Source organism: Micromys minutus, assembly GCF_963924665.1.
Source record: "Micromys minutus genome assembly, chromosome: 26".
NCBI lineage: Eukaryota > Metazoa > Chordata > Mammalia > Rodentia > Muridae > Micromys > Micromys minutus.
In genome coordinates this window covers 34485150-34504732 of record NC_137961.1, presented here as the reverse complement: position 1 = coordinate 34504732, position 19583 = coordinate 34485150, and the positions used below count along the sequence as shown (strand labels likewise).

General features: G+C 45.3%; 1 protein-coding gene across 2 annotated transcripts in view; it reads left to right on the top strand.

Moving 5' to 3' along the window:
* Positions 1 to 464: 464 nt before the first annotated feature.
* The window catches only part of ANKRD6 (ankyrin repeat domain 6), a gene marked incomplete at its 5' end in the record, with an annotated part of 127003 nt that continues 107884 nt past the window's right edge, over positions 465 to 19583 (top strand). For both annotated transcript variants that reach the window (XM_080938700.1, XM_080938698.1), the window contains one exon: positions 465 to 543. The remainder of the gene's footprint in view (positions 544 to 19583) is intronic.

The window sequence follows — 19583 nt, the reverse complement described above, 5'->3', positions numbered from 1 at the left end:
AAAACAGTCAAGAAGACAGACAGTACTTAAGGCGTACTTGGAACCCTCAGTGAGGACTGATGCCCCTGCTGGTCCGGGCAGCAGCGGGAGGGAGGTTCCCGACTTTCTGCAGCAGCTTCCTCGGTTTCCATGGGCCCCAGCCAGTCGGCCTGCCGGCGGTCACAGGTAGAGGGCTGGAGGGTTCTCCGCTCAGTCCATCCATTCGACGCTCCTGGGCCTGATGCCGTGGAGGAAACAGCCCTCAAAGCGGTCCTTCTGCTGCCCGAGGCGTGGGTCCCCGCGGGCGCCATCCCGCCTCGCTCTGGTGTGAGGTTCGGGAGGGTCGCGGTGCAATAACCAGAGGCCGCTGCGGGGCGCTGTAGCCTTGCGGACAGCCGGGTGGGGCGTGGCCTGTGGGGGGCGTGGTCGGCGGGGCGTGGCCGGCGGGACCCTAAGGCATCCAGACCCCGCGCGGTGGAGCGTGGGGCGAGCGGCGAGCGGCTGCGGGCTGGGAGCGCAGCGGCCCGCGAGCTCCGTGCGGAGCGGCCGGCGCGGGAGCGAAAGGTACTGGGCAGTCGCCGGTTCCTCAGGAAGAGCTCTTAGGGACACGGGAGGGGACGCCGCTGGCAGGGGCCGCGCTCCTAGCTGGCCCTCTAGCTCCGGGCGCTCTCGACGGCGCGCGAGTGGGGAAGTGCTTGCCCTGCAGACTCCTCGGAAGCCCAAGTTTCCAGGGTGGTTTGGAGCACAGCTAGTCCCGTGGGCCTCAGGGCCTTGTGCGCCGCCTTTCTGGCTCAGGCTTCTGTCACTTGCCTAGGGCATTCAAGTGTGGTGCTTCCTGTAGGTTTGGGGAGCTGGAGAGAAGGGGAGCTTTATTGCTGATCCAAAAGGAATTGTACTTTGTAAAGCTGGCCAAGAATGTTTCCCCCAAGTACACTGAGAGGATTCACGTGGTGCTAAGGTGTGTGTGTGTGTGTGTGTGTGTGTGTGTGTTTACCACTTTGATGGCCTGAGACTGAGTTGTGAAACAACCAATTTGGTGTGCGACTGGAAACCCACATCTTTAATTAAGCCTTAGTGTTTAGAACCGAGAACTGAAGGCGTCATACGTAACCTCGAAGTTGGCATCAAGTTTTCCCACACCAGGCGTCCTTCCTGCGAGGCTCTTGGCTAGTGGCAGCCATGTATATTAAGCTGTGTAAATGTAATGAAAAGAACTTGGGATATGACCAATCACACCCATGTGCAAGGTTGTCTCCGGTGTTGTGATTGACACTGAGTAACGGTTTCTCATCTTTAAAATAGCTGTTTTGTAATTGGCATAATTAACTTCCTTTGTTACCCTACTGCGTGCTTAGCATATGGCGAATGAATGTTGTTTTACACTAAGAATACAGCGGCCAGAGGATGACTCATTTGGCAAAGACTTTGGCCACCAAACAATTTGAATTTCATTCTCAGAAGCTGGGACAAGGTGGAAATGACTCTTACAAGTTGTGTCCCCTGACCTCTTCAAGGACACAACATCCACACACACACAACATAAATCAATAGATATCTAAAAATGAACTAGGGATTCATAATATAATTGGGAGGGGTTTCTGCCCTCTCAGCTTGGAGGAAGGAGCAGGCAGAGGAAAAAAAAATGAAGGAAAACTGGAGACCAGAAAATAGTTGTACAGTGTTCAGAAGTTTAGTGGAAGCTGATGTTTAAAAATAATTAAAACCATCACAATAAAAATGCTTGACTTAGGGACCTGGAGAGATGGCACAGTGGTTAAGAGCATTGGCTTCTCTTCCAGGGGATCCAGGGCCAATTCTCAGCACCCATGTGACAGCTAACAACTTCACAACTATCTGCAACTCCTGTTCCAGTTGACCCAACACCCTCACACAGATGTACATGCAAAGCACCACAGGGCATCAGTAAGAATAAATACCTTTAAAAATTCTAGGCCTGGTGGTACATACCTGTAATTCCAGCTCTCTGGAGGCTGAGGCAGGGTCATTAGTTTGAGGTTTGCCTGGGATACGCAGCAAAATTCTGTCCTTAAAACACTCAACCTTGTTTGTTAACTTCTTGATTGACTTTGGTAGCCCCTTAGCATCCCCCTTAGCCCATCTGTTTTCCAGGTCCATCTTCCATGTGCCCGCCACTTGCTTATGGTATAACTCGGCGTAGCAACATGGCACTCCACTAATTCCCAAAGTCCGCTCTTCCACCCAGAGAAGATTCTGGTGCCTTCTGTGAAATCTTGAATACACAAGAATAACTAGCAGGCACAAGTACCCCATCACCCAGCCGAGGAGCCCTCAGTCACCTCCCCCCCCCATCAAATCACTGTTCTGGATATTGTCTTAATTCCCCGTTCTAAATGAAAAACCTCTGGGAAGGGAACTATCCAAGCATTTCCGCCACAGTTCAGAGCAGTCTCAAGTTAAAAGCAGGGTATCAAGAATAAAACCACCAAAAGCTCATCATCTGAATGGGAGACCTGCGGTGAGCTCAGGCGTGTTCAGTCTGTGGAGAACTCTTCAGCTCTCTTAGAGGCTCTAATTTAAAAAGCTTGCTTGAGTCCCTAAGAATTTGGAAAACAGTAATTTGTGTCCCCGTGTCTGGGGGAAAAGTTTTTTAAAAGAAGTAACAGCTATCACGAGAGCATTGTTAGGGCTTTGAAGGTTGAGACCAGAGTGATCTTTCAAAATGGCTTTACCCCAACTCTGTTTCCTCAGTGTGCCCTGCCTGTGTCACTGTTGTTTCTGCAGGGTAAGCACCAGTCTCTTCAGTGGTTCCTTTTGTTTCCCCATGAGATAGGGTCTCTGTTTGTAACCAATAGAGATCCTCCTGCCTCTGCTACAGAGTCCCTTCAATGACTGCTGAACACTGAAGCCTCACTGAACAAAAGCCTCCTGGGGAGACCCTGGGGTCTTTATTGTGTAGGGAAGTTTGTCATGGTTGTCTTAGGTTAAAGTGTATCGGAGTGGGTATGTGAAAAGGACTAGCTATTTAGATGCCACGTGAAAAGAACGATGTATGTAAAAATTATATTTACTTAATTAAAATGTTTTTGAAATTTTTATTTTACGTCTGTGTTTTGCCTTTGTGTAAATCTGTGCACCGTGTGCGTTCGCGTTGCCCACAGAGATCGGAAGAGGGGTCTGGAGTTAGATGGTTGTGAGCAGGTGGCTCCTCTTCCATCTTTTCCGCTCTGTATTTATTTATGCAAAGGTGGGGTGTTGCTGTGTAACTGTGCTTGCCTCAAATTCACAGCAGTCCTCTTTCCTTAGTGCCCTAAGTGTCTGGATGACAAGGGGGCCTCAGCATGCCTGGCTTGCTATGTTTAAGTAGTCAGTCACTAGCAGAATGCCTGTGCCTGTCATGTGTCTCCTCAGGACACTCCCCTCTCATTTCCTGTTCCACAGCAATTTTTCCGTAGTACTTTATCACAGCCGGTCCTGGAAATCCAGTTTTTCAGAGATGAGCTATTGCAGTTACAGATTCAGAGTCGTGTTCCCCATTCCCACCCCACAACCGGTTTCTCTTTGTAGTCTGATCGATAGATCAGGCAGGCCTCAAACTCTGCTGCTGGCATTCAAGGCTTGGGTTCAGCACTTGGGGACAATGTGTTCAGTACACTTGTTAGATGTACTACACAGATCACTCTTGTGAATTACAGCTGCAGGAAACCAGCCAAGGTACAGAATCGTACTCTAAACTGCACGTATGGTTAGTGATGTGCTGACTTCGTAATTTTACCTAGGAGACACCACACCTGGAGCAGTCCGATTTACAGGCACAGAAAACCGTTTTGGGTTAACAGTGGGGAGAACATGCTGAGAGGGTTTGAACTCTGTGAATCCAGTGGTATGTTTGAAGTTGTTTCTTTTTATGTTTGAGATTATAATATGATTATACCACCCTCCCCCTAATAGTATTGTAAGAGTAAACATTTCTGCTCATGATAGCAGACTGTGCCGGGGCACTGAGTTCAGGGACAGTGTAGGGTGCCCAGAGAACCCATCATCTGCCTCTCCCCCCACCTCCTCAAGCTTAGGCAGGGAAGAGATGTAAAACATAGCTGTGCTCCTTTGGAAAGGCAAGTGTCAGTGTTAGTGACTAGGGGGCTCCAGCATAAAGATGAAAGTCAGCTGAACCCTCCACCCTCTGTGCTGAGGACTGAATCTAGGGCCTTCGTGTGCTAAGTAAATGCTTGGCCGCTGGGCTGGAGGGCTAGCCTCGGAAAGTAAGTAATTTTGTCCTGCTGACGGATACTTTAATTCTGAGGCTGCCTTTGGTTTATTCTTTGTTTCAAAGTATTTGTACAGTGTATTCTGCTTTTTTTTTTTTCAGTATACCACGGTTAAGGGGGCATTTCATTTGCATATTGTTACAGAGAGCATGAAACACCAACTAGAATTTACCTAAATGCACAGTGTTCCTGAGGCTGAGACGGCGACTTCCATTTTTTTCTTTTCTTTCCTTTTTTACTTATCTAAAGTGCAGGCTTTTCTTACATATATGGTTCTTCTCTATTCACTTTCACATTAGAAGCCTTTTAAATAAATTGTACTTAACTACTTCCACCCAGGCATGCATGCATTGTAACAGACAGTTCTAGAACGTAGTGGCCTAATCCAGGGGGGTATTTATCCAGTAAAGTTGGTGGTTTACACAGAAAGCAAGTCGGTTATTTCAGGCAGGGTAGCTCTCTTGGGCAGTTCACCCTCAGGTCAGTCAAGGGTCAAGGTGCTTCTTCCTATGTGAAAGCGCTGTCTTGAATTCGTGGCCTAGAAGTTCCAAGCAGGGCTGAAGAGATGGCTCAGTGGTTAAGAGCGCTGACTGCTCTTCCAGAAGTCTTGAGTTCAAATCCCAGCAACCACATGGTGGCTCACAACCATCTGTGATGAGATCTGATGCCCTCTTCTGGTGTATCTGAAGTATATACTTATATATAACAAATCTTTAAAAAAAGCTTGAGGCAGAAAGAGTGTGGAGGCTTACCATACTTGGTCAGAGCCAGCTACATTGATCTTCCTGAATTTAAAGAGTACCAGCCTGGGCAGCTAGACTGATGAATGAATCCTGTGAATACAGGCTAGACTTCACTTTGGAGGCTGAAGCAGGAGGATTGAGATGATTGGCTATGGAAGAAGACCCTATGTCAAAAATATCCCCAAACCCCAGAAGACCGAATAAGCTAGTCTTTACTGGCCAATTAAGTGTAACTGCCTTCCTATGTATTTCCCATTTTCAAAAGACACATACACACCCAACTCACTCACTTGGTTTTCACAGTGTAGGCGTGGATGACATCTTATAGGACATAATTGTATTGTAATTGCTTTGTGACAGGTAAAATGGGATTGAACAATCTGTGTCCAAGTACTTATTAGTGACCGACGAATATTGGCTTTATTGAGTCATCTGACCACAGAGAGTCATACATTAAGAAAGAAGTGAGGAGGGAGATTAGCCCAGGACAAGAGTCTGCATGTCTCAGTGGCTTCTTAAATGTTACCATCACAGTTCAAACACTTGAGGCTGCTGGCAGGCAGGTTGTGTGAGATGTGTTTCACCTCAAAACAAAAAGGCTTTAGCACGGAATGTGTCACGTACTCACAAGATCATCTTTACTTACTTGCTTTTTATAGGAAACTAAAGTTATATAGTTCGGTCCTTCTCAATTGCATGAAGTAGATTTGCTCCAGGAAACCCCATTTAGCTCTACCTACTGTCTGACAGTTAAAGGTGGTACATGTGAAAGATGCTGGTATCAGTCAGCTGAAGAGAAGCCTTTTTTCTTTAATTGAACAACTCTATTTTAAAAAACAAAGATAAATGTACAAATTTTAAGCATTTTTTGCATAAAAATATATGACATTTATATATGTGACATTATATATGACATTTTTGTCAGTGCTTGCTTTTTTTTTTTATAAAGGTTTGATAGTGTACATTAAGATCTTACTAGTTACAATGAGTGTAAAGTACATGTAAAACAGAATGTAACCTGGAATTAGTCAGTTTTCTTGGTATGTAGGGATTAAGCATAATGGTTTTTTCTTTTCTTGAACTTCATACAGTCTGTGAGTTGTTTCTGGGGTGTTCAAAGCTTTCTGGGGCTAGTATCCAATTATCAGTGACTGCATATTATGTCTGTTCTTTTGTGACTGGGTTATCTCACTCAGGATGATATTCTCTAGATGCATCCATTTGCCTAGGAATTTCATGAAGTCATTGTTTCTGATAGCTGAGTAGTACTCCATTGTGTAAATGTACACAATTTTTGTATCCATTCATCTACCGAAGAGAGAAGCCTTTTTTTTTTGTTTTTTGTTTTGTTTTGTTTTAAATAACTTTATTTACCTTAAGCATATGAGCACACTGTCGCTGTCTTCAGACACACCAGAAGAGGGCATCAGATCCCATTACAGATGGGTGTGAGCCATCATGTGGTTGCTGGGAATTGAACTCAGGACCTCTGGAAGAGCAGTCAGTTCTCTCAACCTCTGAGCCATCTCTCTAGTCCCGTGACTCAATCTTTTTAGATCCTAAACTGACAAATTTTATTCTTCCTTTGGCGAAGAACATTGTGCTGTCTTAAAAGTGATGGTGTTTTTGTGTGTTTGAAAATAAAATAAAACATCCTGCCGAGTTTTGCTGCGTACTTCTGCTCCTTGCTACCGTGTCCTCCTAACCAGACTTTGGAATTACCTCAGTACAGGGTGAGTCCTGAGCAGCATTTAGCGTATGCTCTGCGTCTCCCTGCCAGCTGGACGGGAAGTCAGCAGCCCAGTTTCATAAGGCGTATCTCTGATTGGTGTTGATGGAGTATGCCGTCAGAGTGCTCCCCAAATCTAAGCAAACAAAAGCCGCATTATACCTGATGGGGTTGTGAGAGGAGAATGTTGTGCCGTAGTCCTGATCGGGGAGAGCCCAAGTATTGATTATAAGCTGCTCTGAGGTCATCACTGTTCGAAGCTGCCAGACTCTATTAATTAGGGCAAAGTGGATAGGAGCCGGAAGGCGGACGCTCTCTGCAAAGCCCAGGCCCTCCACCGAAAAGCAAGTAGACTTTTTTTTTTTTTTTTTTTTTTTTTTTTTGAGGCATTTGTTCTTGGCCTGTTTCCTCCCTCCCCCACTCCTTGTAATTAGCACAGGGAAAAGTGGTTTTCTTGTAGTTCGCATTAGTAATGTATCTGCAAACCCAAGTCTCCACATTGAAACCTGACTGAGTTGCCTTTCTTGAAGACAGACAATAATGATGCCCTTTACAGGAGTCTGATTCATGAAAACCTGGCTGACTTTAAAGAGAGCAGAGCTGGCCACTGGCAGGACATGGGTCTGATTTCACGTCTGAGGGCAGCCTTTGTGCCCTCTGCCAACTCCTGTCCCTCTGATGGTTTAGAGCCTCATTGACTACTCTCTGCTCCCATGGGTCTGAGTCACAGTGACATTGTTCTTGCTCAACAGACTACCACTCTGGTCTGCAAACAGCTCATCCTCTGCCTCCACCGGGAGCTGCAGGCTGCCCTCACTGAGACCCCAATCCCCACCCCTGCCCACCACACTTTATGTAGGGAGAGGGGAGACCCAGGGGACACAGTGGGGAAGGGCAGAGTTGCCCTTGCTCTAAGGCTTGGTACACTTCTGACAAAGCTTTGAAAATCCCCTTCCTGTGTGGAAATGAAGAAGCAGAAAGACTCAGTACACTGTCATTTCAAACGTTAGCAACATTAAGGGTTGGGGCTTTACTTTTTAAGAAAAGAGTGGTTTGCACAGAGTTTGACTTTTCTCAGCAGGGAACTTGGGACACACTGGCTCCATCCTCGATATGCCCCGGTAAATCTTCACAGTCCGATTAACGAGCATCAGACATTTCCTTCGTCTGTGTGTTCAGGGTTGTGAAGTAGCTCTCATAATTCCTCCAAAGGGAAGCTTGCACTGTCCTCCCTCCCTCATGCCTCCCTCCCTCCCTTGACCCCTCCCCCTCTTCCTCCCTTCCTTCCTCTCTCTCTTCCCCCCTCCTTTATACCTTTATACCCCCTCCATTCCTTTCTTGTGCCTATCCCTTCCCCTTCCTTCCTCGCTCCCTCCGTCCTTCCCTTCTGTCTTCTTTCCTCCCTTTCCCTCCTGTCCTTACCCCCTTTCCTTTCTCCTCCCTTCCTGCTTCCTGTCTCTTTCTTGTTTTGGGGGCAGTTTCATGGTAGGAATCAAGCTGGCCTCAGACTTCTTTTGCTACTGCTTCTTGAGCCCTGGGATCACAGGGCTCACAACAGAGCCCAGCTTGCTTCAGTTTCCTTTTCCTCTCTCCCACTGTGTGCATGCAGACGCACGTGGAGGCCCGATGTTGATGGGGATCCTCCTGGTTCATCTTCCAACTTATTCAGGGTCTCTCAATCAAACTCCAGGCTTGGTGATGAGTCTTTCCCAGGCCCCAACCCATGAGTTCTGAGGACCTGAACTTGGTCCTCAAAGTTGTGTAGCAAGCATTCTCATCACTGGGGCATCTCCCTAGCCCTTGTAACTTCTTCAGTTCACATGTGTGAGAGCTGGTGTGACAGGCATGTGCACAGTTAAATGAAGTTCATCTAAAAGCTCTCGATCGCTTCCCTCATTTATGTTGATAAATTCTCTTTATCTCTGTTCTGGATGAACATCTAGGATCTTCCACCATCCACAGTAACAACATTCCCAAAGTCAGGTCTCTGTTCTTCAAAGAGCAGTATGTTTTTACATTTATTTGGGTGATGTGTGGGGTGGGATATGGTGTGCCTTGGCAAGTAGGGCCACCATGTGGGTGGGTCCTGGGGGACCAAACTCAGGAGCAGGCGACAGGAGCTTCTAGCCACTGAGCCATCTCACCAGCCCTCAGCTTGTCCTTGTATAACTAATACATCCTGTTCAGTTTTCACATTAAGGCTGCCTTTCTCTCTCTCTCTGTTACACAAACATGGCCGCCTTGTGTTGACCTGGAGGACAGATTGGGAGTGAAGTTACAGTGAGCTTTGAAAGGAGGCTTGTAATGGGCCACCGACCACAGTGCATTGATTAAGGATCGACCTGTGGCCTGAAGAGCTTTCTCAAGATTAAGGAGTGAGCTCTGGGTCATTGTTCCCAGATTCTCCTGCGGATTCACATTCACAGCAGGGCCTCACACATGCTAATAAGCAAGTCCTCTATCACGGATGCATATTGGTTCATCAGCCTCGCCTGCGTGATTCTAACCTCTAGTTTTCATTTCCTTCTGTATGATTTATAATCCTACTGAGTGTGCATCGCTTGGTATTGTTAAATATTTTTGTTACTTTTTCTATGTATTTTGTTATTTTTAATCCATGAGCTTACTGTCTGTCCAGATGGGGTTTATTTATTTATTATTTAACTTAACACAAGCCAGGATAATCTGGGAACAGGGAAATCAATTGAGAAAATGCTTCCATTATGTTGGCCCATAGGCAAGTCTGTGTGGTATTTTCTTGATTAGAAGACCTAGCCCACCATGGTTGGTGCCATCCCTGGGCTTGTGGTCCTGGGTTCTGTAAGAAAGCAGTCTTGAGAACCCATGATAAACAAGCCAGTAATCAGCACCCCTCTATGGCCTCTGCAGCAGCAGCTGCCCCCAGGTTCCAGCCCTGCCTTGCCTTCATGATGAACTGTATGTAGTAAGCTGAAGTAAGCCATTTTCTTTCCAAGTTGCTTTTGGTTATGGTGTTTATCACAGAATATAACACTGTCCATTTTCATTTGCTGGTCACAGAGCAGGATCTGAACTAGCAGGAGCTTCCTTTCTCACACTGCAGGCTCAGGTCTGCTCAAGGTGTTAGTGGGACTGGTTTCCCTGAGGCTTCTTGCCTGGAAGATGGCTACCCTCTCATCTGTTCTGCCGTGGTCTTCCCAGCATAGCTTGTGTCAGTGTTCCCCAGTGTCACCAGTCAGAGTGAAAGAGGGCTGTCCCTCAAGGCCTCATTTAACTTCATTAGTGTTTTATAAGCTTGTCTCCAATGGGCAGGCGCATTCTGCAGTACTGGGGGTCAGACTTTCAGCAAAGACTGGGTACATGTATTTTGAGGGAACAGTTTCCCTTGAAACACTCCCTATTCCCATTTCTTTCCTTCCTTCCTTTCCCCTCTCCTCTTCCTCCTCCCCCCTCCTAAGTTTCCCAGGCTGTGCCTAAGTCGTGCTGGTTTAGAGTTTTAAGAAGCACCATGTAAGCTCTGTGCTAAGTCACCTTACATCTGTTGCAAAGCTGGCGCCCATAATTTAGGATTAAAACATTTGTTTGGCACAGGCCCTCCACTGCTGAGCCTTCGATGCCATTCATCAGTTCCTCAGCCACTCAGTGTCCTTTGCTACTATGTTCTTCTTGAATGCTTAGATCCTTTGATGCTTGTTTTTTGTTTAGGTTTTTCAAGACATAGTTTCTCTGTGGAATCCTTGGTGTCCTCCAACTCAGAGATCCACCTGCCTCTGCCTCCTGAGTGCTGGAATTAAAGGCAGGTGCCATCACTGCCTGACTTTGAATGCTATTTTAAAAACAACATTGAAACCATATTACATAAATACTTTATATTCTATTAGCTAATTCCTTAAAGTAGATTACCAGAAATTAAATTATTAGGTAAAAGGAGTGAATATTTTAAATCTTTATATGTTAACGTGATATTTGAAATTGAAAGCTTTATGACTTTTTAAAGAACAAGTAGAAACCATTATTTAGTTCAGATAATAATATTAATTAAGTTAGGGCAAGCAAACAAAAAGCAACCTGACCTCATGTTTGCGCCTGGCTTTCCTTGAAGACAGTCTTTCATTAGGTTCCAAGTGTGTGTGTGGTGTATATGTGGTTGTGGGTGTGTTTGTCGGGGAAAGGAGGTGGCTGTGTGTGCTGGGCATGAGTCCAGGACATTATTTATGCCAAGGAAGGACTTCACCACTGAACTGCATTTCTGCCCCATTTTGTTCACTTTTGGAAGCAAAAATATTTGTATTTGGGTACTAGAAATAAAAGTCAGCCTGTCCGATTTATCAGTTAAGTGTAAAATTAAGACCCTTCAATAACAGAGCTGTGTGTCTAATATGGTCTGAGATAACAGACTACATAGTCTTAGGAAAGGTACCCAGGGAGGATTATTAGTGTCTGAAGTTCAAAAGCTGCCCTTGTTCCTCAGTAAGATAGTCTCATCACTGGTGGTGACATTGTATCTAGTAGCGTGAGCACCTCCTTCCACTGGCAGGGACTTTACTTCCTTTTGACCTGATTAAGTGTCTGTGTTAGAATAACAGGCGGCTGGAACTTGCTCTACAGATCAGCAGGGTTTTTCTGTAAGCTAAAACACCTCTTTCGTCTCTTGCAACTTGATCATACATGCCTCCTTACAGAAATCTGAACCCTGCTGGAGTGTTATCTACAAGCACTTACATCTGTCTGGCTTTTGTTTGGAAGCCAGAGCAGAAATGTCACATGATACACAGGAAAAGATCTTGTGATCTTGTGTATTTGTAACTTGCCGTGGTTTGCCAAGAGTCTTTTGTGTGTTAATAACACCTTTTCTAGAACATACCTTGCTTCCATCTAAACTACTTTGTAACTTTCCTTCAGGGGTTTTCATTCTCAGTTTTGAGTTGAATTTTATTCTGTTTGTGTAGACTTCAGAGGGAACGCTGGCAGGACACTTCCTGACTTTAGGGGCAGAGAAGGAATGAAGGAATTGTGGGGACTGAGAAGGCAGCCAGGGAACGTTGCCAAGCAGCGTGAGATTTCAATGGTGTGTTTGTGGGTGTTTCAAGAAAGAAGTAGAAAATTTCAGAGACTCAGAGTGAAATCTAAAACAAAAAGACAGCCTGCTGAGACAGAAATAAACTTTCATCTTCCCAACTATCCTTGAAATCTCTGGCCCACACAGGTCTTTAAGAATGTGTGTGGCAGTGCTGGAGACTGCTCAGTGGTTAGAGCACTGGCCGCTCTTCCAGAGGACCTGGGTTCAATTTCCAGAGCCCACTTGGGAGATCACAGCTGTATATAGCTTCAGTTCCAGGGGATCTGACATCTTCATACAGACACACACACAGGCAAAGCACCAATGCACACAAAATAAGATAGTTAAAAAAGAATGTGTGTTGCTAGGGCTGTAGAGATGGCTCAGCAGTTCGAGCACCGACTGCTCTTCCAGAGGTCCTGAGTTCAATTCCGAGAAACCACATGGTGGCTCACCACCATCTGTAATGGGATCTGATGCCCTCTTCTTGTGTCTGAAGACAGCTACAGTGTGCTCATATGCATAAAATGAAAAAAAATGTATATATTTTAAAGAATGTGTGTTGCTGCCCAGGGAATAGGTATATGCTTCTTCTCAGTTTTTAATTTTTTTTTTTTTTTGGCGCCTGTAGTGGAAGGGGAGATTTATTTGTTTGCTCTGAGACAGGTTCTCTCTGTGTGGCCCCGGGTGCCCTAATGGAATTCACTCTGTAGACTAGGCAAACCAGGCTGACCTGCAACTCAGAGATCCTCCTGCCTCTGCCTCCTGAGTGCTGGGATTAAAGGCCACCATACCTGTCTCTGCACTCTTAATCTCAAGCAGGGTCTACAGAGTGAGTCCTAGTCAGCCAGGGAGCTACATGGTGAGACTCCAAAACAGAAAGGCGAAGGAGGAAAAAGTAAGTCAGAAGAGTTTGACAGATGGTGTCAGTGTGAGGTTCTGGCCGGCTTTGAACTTGCCGTGTATCCTCAGCTGCCCTCTGGTTCCCCTTGCCTCTCCACCTACCAAGTGCCGACATTACAGCCATGTGCCACCGTGTCCAGCTTTATATATTTTTAATCCTTTTGCTTCTTTTTCGTCTATCAGTATGCGTTGTCTGAGGACGTTTTTTCTTTGGACGTTTTTACATGCTTCTGCCTTTTCTTGTGTCTCCTCTTTTCTTCTGGAGAAGGATGAAGGAGATCCTTTGCGAGAGGCACGTTTAAATAACTTTTCAATGAACAAAGTTTTAACACTTGTTGAATTAAGGTTGGTCAATTAAACTTCATCCATGTAGTCTTTCATAGAAAAACTACAGTTTAATTAATACTTAATCAAGTTACAAGATGTCTTAGTTATAAATACAACAAACACTTCTTCCTGAATGTAGTATTAGTGAAACAATTCAGTTTTGGCGTTGGCCTTATTTGCAGAATACAGTCTCCCTCATCGTGAATCATGAATTTCATTTGGTAGATTGCCTGTTATCTTCACCGGTCTCTCAGCTATGTACTGGACATCCTCTGTATTTACGCTGACAGCCAGTGATGTGCTGTGCTCGGCAGTGACTTGTGTTGTGATATGTCAGAAGTCAAGATGGAAGGGCCAGAGGCCAGTGATTTCAGAGTTTGGTTCATAACGCTTACTCTCATAATGTCAGGGAAAGACTGGAGTAGTTGCAGAAGATTTCTCTTTCACTGGTGTCTCTGCAGGGCAGGCCGAGGCTGTTGACCTGCAGACCACATCTCAGCATCCTTTGCTAGACAGCATGCCTCTGTCAGGTGTGTGACCTGAAGTGTAGTTTGAAGCTTTCCTCTTGCTTTCAAACACATCATAAAGTGAAACAGCTATAAGACACCCAGTCCACTCAGTACTGATGGCTCACATTCCGCCTTCCTTCCTTCCTCAGCTTCCCTCAGTAGACATTTCTGATGAGCCGAGATGCTTCCAAAAATTACAGGTGCCGGTGGTCCTCAGGTACGCTTCTTTTTTCTTGGGGGGGGGGACCCAGAGCCATGTGCACAACAGCGAACACTGCTCCTGAGCTCCACCCAGCCTCTCCGCCTCCTCTCTTGTGGTATTTTCTGAATCTTGTGGGTGGGTGGTGTAGATGTCTCAGTTTAGCAAAGCATTCAGTAGTCCCTCATTCTCAACATTCTGACCAGTGATGAGACTCTGCACTAACCACCATCCCAACTATAAAGAAAGCGTCTCTAGAAGCTAGATGGACACCTCATGTCTGTCTGGAAGAACATAGCTTCTCTACTGAGGCCTCTAACCTCCCTAGCCAGGCTTTGATCAGGTTTACAGAACCGTGTCAACTGTATCCTTTGGAGCAGGCTTCACATTTAATCAGAAAGTACTTGGTTACCCCCATATCAGGATTACACCAGTGGGTACATCTTGCTTAGCAGTTTCGTAGTAAGCATGCAGGGTCCATAGTTCCCTAAGACTGTTAATGTTCTGTTTCCCCCAACAATCTTGTATTAGTAATAGTAACTTCAGGCTGTACGAAAGCTATGTACCTGGCTCAGTTCCAGCTTGATTTCTCTGTGTGCTGTGACAAGAACGTGTGCCTTCTTCAGCAGCAGGGTCTTGCTTACATCTAGTTCAACACCAGTGGAATTGCCTTCCTTACTCTGGGGACTTCAGATCTGGATGGTTTTACTTAGTTTAGTTAAGTGGTCTATATTACCTATAACCTTTTATTTAAAAGTGAGAAGAAACTTCAGGAAATGTCTAAAAGCTTCATCAATCTGTATTGTAGAAATCAAATTCCCACTAATCTCTATAAATACTTAAGATGTGCTTATACATAGTTAAAAGATGTCTTTTGAACTTGGAATTTTGCTTCAGATTTTATTTTTCTGAATGACTATAGCTTTTCTGGATAACTAAGAGTGTTTCTCTGGTCATTTACAGTTTTAAAATCATACTTGAAAGGTTTGATGGCTTCTTAAGATAAGCATATAATTTTGTAAAAGTTTTCTTTGAAAGTTGTTTCTTCCTGATTATCCCTTCTTAGCATCTCCCTGCCCACCTCCACCCCCTTTGTCCCCAAGTTAAACATTTATTTCACTTAAAAAAAATGATTATTGTCTGGGACTTACTTGTTTTTCCGTAATGAGACCCTGGTGCTGCCTCTCTGGCTTTGTGTTTTCTTTAGAACTGATAATTACCTCTGTATTCCTATACTCAGCCCAAAAGTCAATTGTAGAGGGAGAAGATGTTCAGGAAGCATCCATTTATAACGTGTGGTGTGTGAGTCAAGTTCTTGATGCCGACCTTCTGTTGAAGCAGACACACAGATGCTTTTGCTGTTTGTCTTGTGCCTCACTCAAACCAGGACGCCACCCATCCCTGTGCAGAGACGTGGGGCCCACCTGGAGGGAGGTCATGTTTGCCCCAGGCACCTACTTCCTTAGCTGACTGGCCTGCTCTGTATACTTGAGGGAGCTGTTTGTGTGTTTTAAACTACTAATGTTGTTTACTGGACTTTCCTTCCTTCCTTCCATTTTTTTTTTTTTTTTTTTCCTTTCTATTTTTCTCAAGGGTTTCTCTGTGTCGCCCTGGCTGTCCTGGACCTCACTTGCTGGCAGAGGTATGCTAAGCAGAGGGACATTGTCCCCCACAGGAAAGATTACGACAGTAGGAGACTGTGCAATGTTATTTATGGGTCATTTCTGTAAACCCCGCCCCTGTGTGTGTACATGTGTGCAGGTGCCTGAGGATGCCGGAAAAGGGTGTCAGATCCCCTGGAGCTAGACTAGGAACTGAAGTAGCTGTGGTCTTCTGCAAGGGCACTACGGTGCTCTTATCCATAAAGCCATCTCTCCAGTCCAAGTTATTTCTGGAATTTTCTACATAACTGTCTTATACTGCTTTCTAGTATGCTACAACACCGACCAGAAACTCTCTAGGAAAGGGTTTATTTGGCTTATATAATCCAGGTCACACTGAGGGAACCCAAAGTTTGAACACAAAGCAGGAATCTGGAGGCAAGAATTGAAGGCTGTGGCTGACTTTGAATTAGCTATGTAGCCAAGGATGACCTTGGGCTTCTGGTCTTCTGCCTCCACACCCCGAGTAAGGAAGGAGATTGCAGACTTGTGACACCATGCCAAGTTTTTCTAGAATTGAAGGGCAACCTCATGGCTCTCAGTAAACACTCTCCTGAGGCCTAGCTGCTCAAGTAAAATTTATTGATGAACAGTATTGGGATTCTGTAAACCTCACCCCACAGTTACCTGGCAACAGCCAGGTATGTTCTACCCCAGTTACCTGACACTATAAAAGGGGGTGCTTGCCCCCTCCTCTCTCTCTTGCTCTCTTGGCCTCTTGGTCTCTTGCTCGCTCCCCCTTGCCCCTTCTTTCCCCATTTCCTCCCCCCTCTCTCCATGTGCTCATGGCCGGCCTCTACTTCTCTACTCTCTCCTCTCTCTCTGCCTCTACTACCCTCTTAACTCTCCCCATGACCTGAATAAACTCTATTCTGTACTATACCGTCCTGTGGCTGGTCCCTTAGGGGAAGGGATTCCCAACATGGGTCCCCCAAGGCACCCCCTTGTCTCCAAGCCTCGCTGTACCTCCATGGGCCATATCCTCCCCACTCTTTTCATCCTTTTCCTAACATTGGTGCCGAAACCAGGGACATCACCTTTTCTTTTGTTATACACATCAAACAGACTTGTTGTAGGTCTTTTTTTTTTTTTTAAATATTATTTGAAATAATATTTAAATTTTTCCTCTTTTTAGACTAAAACTTTACTTTCAAGGAACAGCAAACATGAAGGAGGCAGGTCTGAACTGAGTGGGTGTCCTGATGTGGTGAGAGCAAGTTTATTAAGAAGGGTTATATCGTTGGTCTTAGCAAGGATTAAAATGAGGATTTCATGAGGATGTTTATTGGCACAGTAAGTTACGGTACTGAGGACCTGCTTTTAGCCCAGTGTTTTATATTGCCTGTCCTGTACAGTGCCCAGTACTTAATAGTCATCAACATTTTTTTTATTTAAAACTTTGTTCTAGCCCCTATTTATTTTATTTATTTTAATTATGTGTATATCTGTGTCTCTATGTATGTGTTTGTGTAAGTGCTGGTGCCCAAGGAGACAAAGGAGGGCGTGGAACCCTTGGAGCTGGAGTTACAGGCAGTTGTAGCTGCCCAGTGTGGATACTGGGACCCTAACTCAGTCCTCTGCAAGAAGAACAAGTGCTCCGAAATACTGAGCCATCTCTCAGCTCTCCTTATTTTATCTCATTCATATATTCATTCATTCATTCATTCATTCATATATGTAGGTGTGTGGGTGTGTATATGTGTGTTTGCTTGTTTATTAGTTTTTTAAGACAGGGTTTCTTCATATAGCCTTGGCTGCCCTGGAACTCTCTCTGTAGACTAGGCTGATCTTGAACTCATAGAGATCTTTCTGCCTCTGCATCCTGAGTGCTGGTATCAAATGTGTGTGCACCACTGCCCATCTTCTGCGTCTTATCTTAAACCAAGACAAAATCAGACCGAAAATGGTGTCTTGAATGCCTGTAATTAGCGTATGTTTTACCTTTGAGGGAAGGGGCGGGGCTCAGGGATGAACACAGCAATTACTACTGTGGATTTAGAGATTCCTTCACCAGCTTCTAGATTTGCTCTCAAGATGGACTTTGGGACAGCCCTGGCCCTGGGCTCCAACCAGCACAATCCAAGAAGGGTTTGGTAGATGGGTCTTGTCCATTTTGGCTTTGGCTGTCTTCTACTGCCTGAAGGTAACACATGGTGTCAGTTGAATGTCCTTTAAAAAAAAGATGCCACACAAGCCGATGACTTTTTTAGAACTTTGGCTTTTCTTGGTCTTGATTGACCTCACCCTTGCGACTTTCCTGCCAGTCTCTGCATATACCAAGTGCACACCTCCCATGGTCATCCTTATGAGGGCAAAAACGCTAAGTTCTCAGAGAGTAAACATTCCAGAAACACACAGTGATCGAGTCAGGCTCCCTTGATCTGACCTTACACAGATAGTCTGTGACTCTAGACAGACACTTCTGCCTACCCACTGCCATTTCAAAGACAACAGCAACCAGCCTTACTAGCAATAAATGATATATAAAGAAAAACAAGATTTCTCTCCTGCTAATCAAGTTCTCAAATACAAAACCAGGTGTCAAAAGAAGCCTGTGTAGTTCGGTGTGTGGTGCACACCTTTAATCCTAGCACTGGAGGAGGCAGAAGCAGGTGGATCTTTGTGAGTTTGAGACCAGCCTGTCTACATAGATTGTTCCAGGACAGCCAGCACTGTATAGAGAGACCCTGTCTCAGATAAAAACAGCTTGATGAGTACCAAGCCCTGCTAATGGCTGCACAGGAAGAGGGGTTCTCCCACAGAGTGCAGCTGAGACCATGTGTTATATTTGGAGGACAACATTTCAGTCTTTATCCAGGCTTTATATGGTTTCCTATTGACACTGTTTTCTAATATCTGTAGGGATTGTTTGTAGAGCGAGTGTGTCGGCTTAGGCTTACTGTGGTGGTTTAAGCGCTAAGCCTTCTCCCTGATGAACTTTTGTGAAATCAGTCCAAGCTAGCTTTGTACCCAAAATAGTTGTAGGGACAGCGTAGGAGGCCCAGGCAATTCTGAGACCTCTAGGTGGGTTTAAGAGGTCAGCACTGGATGTGAGGAAGACAAGGCTTTTATGGCTCAGAGGTAGGGAGTTTCCAAATGGGGGATTTGGCGGGCAAAATGGGTGGGGTTACAGGAGCAGAACCTCATAACCAGTTAGTCCTTAAACAAAGGAATGGTGACAAAAAGGCCTTAACCAGGGAGTCATAGTCGGTCATTTAACTTTCTGAAACAAAGGAAGAGTTGCAAGATGGTTAAAAACAACCTTTTTTTTTTTTTTTTAAAAAAAAAGATTTGTTTAATGTATGTGAGCATACTGTCACTCTTCAGACACACCAGAAGAGGGCGTCAGATCACATTACAGATGGCTGTGAGCTGGGAATTGAACTCAGGACCTCTGGAAGAGTGGTCAGTGCTTTTAACCACTGAGCCATCTCTCTAGCCTGAGAGTCTGTTCTGAGCTTTCCCAGTGCGGCCTGATAACTCCTGACATCTAACTCACCTCTGCCAGCCTTGCTGTCCTGCCATCTGTGACCCTGCAGGAAAGCCCCTCACCCACTTCTTAGGAAGTCTCTGCTGTGTGTGCAGATGCTGTCCCCAGGCACTCGGCAGCCCTTTCTTCTCCTACTGCCTCTGAATAAATCTACCTTTGTATCCTTAATGGGTCAAGGATGTGCTCTCTTCCCCAAGGGGTTCAAATCATTTCTCCTTCACAGGACGGGACTCTTAGGAATTTTCCCCTTCTTGCTACAAGACCTCCATGAGAACAGTACACAGGCTAGGTATTCTTTTCTGTCCCTCCTGATTCATAAAGAGGACACTTCTGCCGACATGGAATACTTAGGTTGATTCCTTTGCTTTCAGCACTTGTGCCATACTGATGTCTCATGGTTACTTAGAAGCCAACTTGACTAAGTAAGTTAGTTCAGTCCTCCGAAATCTTTTTGTCTCCCCCCCCCCCCCACCCACTGTGACTCTTGGAATTGAGTATGTCCATGATTTTTATCTAAAGCATGCAACTCTCCAGTGTGGCTTCCAGGACAGTTTGAAAAGCCTGCTAGTTCATTGTCACTGACTTGTCACTGACGTATTCACTCTGACCCAGCACTGTTCGGAGATTGCCAAATGCTTGCTGGCAGCCGCTGGCTTAAGGCTCCTTAGGTAAGGGGAACAAAACCCTGGTCCAGGATGCCAGACCGGGTGGTGGGGCAGCAGGCGCTGGTTTTTGTATTGACATGTAAATGGAGAGCC